The 5,498-nt window shown below is 35.3% G+C and overlaps 1 pseudogene; it reads right to left on the bottom strand.

The window, feature by feature from the left end:
• Positions 1-504: 504 nt before the first annotated feature.
• LOC118600666 lies at positions 505-622 on the bottom strand (annotated as a pseudogene).
• Between the last annotated feature and the right edge of the window lie 4,876 nt (positions 623-5,498).

The raw sequence follows: 5,498 nt of genomic DNA on the forward strand, positions 1-5,498 counted from the left end.
AGTGTTTACGATGATTGAAATGTACTCACAAATTTTCTCTTAAAACCTCGGGGATTGGGATTCTAAAGTATCCTTAGAGCAAGTTTGTAGATTACAAAAGCATCTGTTACCTAGACCAGTGCTGATGCAATCACTTGTGCGTAGGACCCTCGTATCACCATATTTTTTTCCCCTGCGGTCTGAGAAATGTCAGAGAGAATCAGATAAGGCACCAGCCTCTGCTCTCTAAAATTTAAGGGGCACTCTAAAGTGTATAATGGTGGTGGTGGCTTGTGAGGGGAGAACTTCAAGGTCATAAAATAGCAACAACAACAACAACAACAAAAGCCTTAAAATTGAGACACAAGTAATGTACTCCATTATTCCTAAATTCCTAATGAAGATATTAGCTAATATGATCCATTCTTTTTTTTTTTTTTTTTTGGTGAGGCAACCAACCCTTGGTTGACCTCACAGATTGCAAGGACCTTGTCAGTTTACAATCCCTTATTTTTTTATTTTTCACACCTACAGCACCTGGTTTTTCTAGGTGGTCTCCCATCCAAGTACTAACCAGGCCCAACCCTGTTTAGCTTCTGAGATTAGATGGGATGGGCTCGTTCAGGGTGGCATGGCTATAGACTAATATGATCCATTCTTAATAGATATTTAAGAAAACTGCTAGATTTCAGAAAGTCAAAATGATTTATTAGTCTTTCTCTTGTCTTAAGAATTATCTCTAAATGGATAGTTTCCTTTGTGTGCCTCAATTTCCGTCTCAAAGTTTTCATACAGGCATTTTCTGTTGAAACCTTTCATAAGCTGTCAGGTATTCTGAAGATATTTGACAGAATAGATGGTCCTCCTCTCCATTAGTTCCTCTGGCCTGTTTTTGAGTACCCCTGCCACGTCACACATACCTTTTGGAGTCTTCTAGGACCCTTCGTCCTATGGCACTGCACTCTTGTCATGAGATCCCTCTGGACACCTGCTCCTGCAGGCCCTGACCTGGCTTCATTCAGAGATAGAAACAATGAGATGACCCCTGACGAAAGAAAGAAAGAGAAAGAGAAAGAGAAAGAGAGAGAGAGAGAGAGAGAGAGAGAGAGAGAGAGAAAGAGAGAGAGAGAGAGAGCGAGATCTAGACACGACCTCCTCTCCGAAGAAAGAAGAAAGAAAGAAAGAAAGAAAGAAAGAAAGAATAAAAGAAAAGAAAATGAAAACGAAAAATAAAAAGAAAAAAAAGAAAAAAAGGAGGGGTGAGCTTTGATATTAAACTCTCTTTCTTATTTCCTGGACTTTGGCCATTATTTAAGCAATGTTAGTAATTTTCTCTTCCTGCAATATTCCATCCTTGTAGGCCACCTGATATTTGGGTTGTAAAATGATGCTTCTGACTACCCAGAACATTGATTCTGGTGCCAGACAACCTGGATTAAATTTAGTTCTAATCAGGACTAGCTTTGTGATTTTGGGTAAATTTTACTTAATCTCTGTCTGCCTCAGTTGCCCCATCTGTAAAATGTAGTTAATACACTATTTTTATTTTATAGGATTTAGTATGAGAACTAAACTTTCTGAGTTTTCCACAAACCCTACGTTTATTTCATCATAGGCCCAAATACTTACCTCATTACACACCTCATCCCTAATGACATCATAATTTACATTTAAGTATTTTCAGAGTCCTCATTGCCTACCACAAATCTAAATCTAAGTAATAAGTGTGATGTCATATAAAACACTAAGATTAAACAGATAACCAGCAGGAATATTTCTTAAAACTAGAGATTCTTCTTCCCAAGTTTTTCATGAGAGATTTAGAACCCAAACCAAGAGATAAATCTTTATTCCTCTCTCTGTGCCCAGAAAAGGAGACAGCAAAAAAAGCAGATCTGTCTCTGAGGAACTCGTAATTCATTTTTTCCAATGAACTGTGATAACACATGCTCTATTTAAGAACCAAAAGTACTAGAAGTTTCAAAGCAAATTTTATATTAGACCATGTAAATAGTGTGAGTTCAAGATAAGGAGAGCTGGTATGTCCTAGAGGAGGCCAGCAGTTCTCATGTCCTTGCCCAAGTTCAACAAGAAAGACAGAAGGAAGACAAAGTACTGCCATCTGGCTGAGTATGGGAAAGTCTAGAGTAGCATAAATAGTCATGCAAAGTTTTGTTCTAATTACACAAACTTTTGTTTTTAAAAAAGTGCATAATATCTGCAAGTTTTAAATTTAAATTTAAAGGACTGAAACATATACTTATGCGCGCGCGAACACACACACACACACACACACACACACACTCTCTCTCTCTCTCTCTCTCTTCAGTTTTTCCTGACATATCCATTACACATTATTACAAAAAACAAATAGAACTTTTTTTATCTGGCTAATGCTTTACAGACTCATTTATAATTTGATGCTATCTGTTCTATGTCTCTCAGTGTTTCTGCTTTCGGAGTTTTTCCTGCCCTTTGTAAATCTAGAATCAGTTCTTCTTCCCCCTTTAAGATTGTTTTTAATTTTGCAAGCTAAAAAGGCTTCATTTCAAACATCTGTAAATCTTCTTGCCAGTCATAAGTAAAACTATTAAATAATTTTGTATCTAATCGAATTGATCTGGATGGCCTCTCACTGAGCATCTCCACTTTCTCCTTCAAGCCTCTTCCTGCCCATTTTCCATTCCACACCCTGCCATAGGTTACTATTTATCGATGATTTTTACATAGAAATCTGTCAACGTATGTTTGATCCATATGCTCATGTAGTTAATGAGTAGATATTATTTTGAAATTACTCTGTAAGATTTAAGACAGGAGGAAAACCAGGAAAACCCTTTTACTTTTAGAAAAAATACTGGAAGATAAACTGCTGAAGATTGTATAGATTTGTGAATGCCCACTGGGCATTATTTTCAGAAAAGGGACCCTGACAAAAACAGGAAAAAATATTTTGCTGAATTACTTGTTGCTTTCTCTCTTCCCTCTTTCTACTTTCTCTTCCTCTGCGTTTTTTTCAGACTAGAACTTTCTAAACCTGGAACCTTCATCAGAAGAGACGTTCGTTATTTATTTTGGTGATTTATAAAAGTGCCTATTCTTTCTCTGTGACAACTATTCACTGAATTTTAAAATTAAACACAGATTATATAAGTACGTCACAATGGGCAGCATTACATTAACTCCTTGTGACACCACTGAGCATAAATTGATCTGGCAAGCTACTGGAAATGAGGAAAAACTACCAACCAGCCAAAGCTAACCAAATAAATGTGTTTTGTATTGAGACCCATTAAAGGCAGATTTCAAAAGGAACTGCAAAGGTAAAGCTTTTTTTTTTTTTTTTTTTAATTTCGTTGCAAGTACCAAGACACCTTTTAAGTAGCTGTGGCCATTTAATACCCAAGGATAACTTAAAATGTGATAAATATTGGTTTGTCTCTCTCAGAAACAATCACATGGTTTATACCATCTAAAAGAATATATGAAGATTTTGACTTCCCAGCCACATGGGGTGTTATGAGTTGTTCTCTAATGTAAACAACTGGAAACTTAAGCAAAATAAATGAAAGAAAAAAATAATTTTCAGTCTTTGGAAAACAGGCAGCACAGGACTATGATTTCTAAGAGAAAGAAAACAAATCAGATTTTCTACTTAGAATCACCATCCAGATTTTTATGGAGAAAGATGGAACACAGCGTTTTTATTGTCTTGAGGAGACAGACAGCTGGAATTGTGGACACAGTTCCAGAGAGAAGAGAACTTTGCAGTGCCAGAGCTTTGGAAATCTGCACAGGGTACCTTTGAATCTACTATTGAATATTAAGCATAATGATGAAAACATGTCATTAAGTGAAAACTCACAGAGCCAGACAAAGAATTCTCGGGGAGCTATAATCAGAACAATACCCAGAGCTTAATTAAATAAGGCTTAGGCCCCTTTGAATTTTAATCATCCGGAGTAGTGCATTCAGCAGTTGGGTAAAACTAGCCCTATAACAAAGGCCACACAGACTATTAATAATAAAGCTTAAGAAATGATGGAGCTAATCTGCAAATAACCCCAAAGCCTGCCAAAACGTTTTCAATGCTCTGTGTAGGAGGACAAAAAATCAAAAACTAAAAACAACAAAAAAGAAAGACCCTAAATAATATCATATTTACAGTATCTAACATTCAAAACAATAATTACTAGCCATAAAAAAAAATGAAGGAAAATGTGACCAAGAGCCAGGTGAAAAATCAGTCAATACAAATCAACCAAAAAAAATGACAGAAATAATAAAATTATCAGGGGAAAAAAAACTTTAAAACTAGCATTATGAATGTATTGGCTGGCCAACAGATAAATAAAGAATATGAAGATAACCTGGAGGGAAAGGAAAGACATCATCAAGTTCCACGTAGAAATCCCAAAGAAGAAAAATACAATATCTAAAGTAAAAAAATTCAGTGTATGATATTAACAGCAGATTAGATTCTGGCAGAAATAAAATCGGTGAATTTGAAGACATTGCAATAGAAACAATCTAAAATGTAACACACAGATGAACGACTAAACAGGAGATACAACCTTCGTGACTAACGAGACAATATTTAGTGGTGTAGCATATGTGTATGTAGAGTTCCAAGAGGACAGAGAAAGTGTGTGGGGGGTGTGAAGAAATAATGTCCTTAAATTTTCTAAATTTGATGAAAACTCTGAATCTACAGATCCCAGAAGCTCAATGAACCCCAAGAAAAATACACACATAGGCACATTTACACCCAAACATAGACACACACATATACACAATCAGACCAAGCCACAGCATAAATAAACTCCTGAAAACAATGATAACAAACTTTTAAATCTGCCGGAGTGAAAAAGATGTAGTACAGAGGAATGAAGAAAAGAATTACTACAAACATGTCAAGGAAAATGAAATACACCAAAAGAAAATGAAAAACCACCTTAAAGCTGGTAAAAAAAAAAAAACTATCAAATTAGCATTCTAAATCGAGCAAAAATATCTTTAAACATAAAGGCATAATAAAGACATATTTACACACACACAAAAAAAAACCTGAGATAATTTGTTGCCAGCAGCCGTGATGTTCAGAAATGATAAGAAAGTTTTTCAGGCTGGAAAAAAAAAATGATTCCAGATGGGAATTAGGATCTAAAATGACAAATATGTGGCAAAAATGAAAAGCTTTTTAAATCTCACATTCAAACTTCATTACAAGTTATTGATTTTTTAAAGCAAAATTATAACAATGAAAGGTACGGTTTATAATATGTAGAACTGAAATATTTTACAACCCTCATACAAATGATGGGGAGAAGGAGAGGAAAACATACTGTCATATCTTTCTTATGTTATATGTGAAATGGCATTATATTATTCGAAAGCAGACTGAAGTAAGTTAAAGATACATATTGTACATCCTGGAGTGAGTGTTAAAAAAAACACACAAATAAAAACAAAGGAAAGGCGGCGGGGGGGGGGTCTAATAAACCAACAAATGGCAAACA

This window comes from Rousettus aegyptiacus, unplaced genomic scaffold, assembly GCF_014176215.1.
Source record: "Rousettus aegyptiacus isolate mRouAeg1 unplaced genomic scaffold, mRouAeg1.p scaffold_m13_p_3, whole genome shotgun sequence".
Classification (NCBI taxonomy): domain Eukaryota; kingdom Metazoa; phylum Chordata; class Mammalia; order Chiroptera; family Pteropodidae; genus Rousettus; species Rousettus aegyptiacus.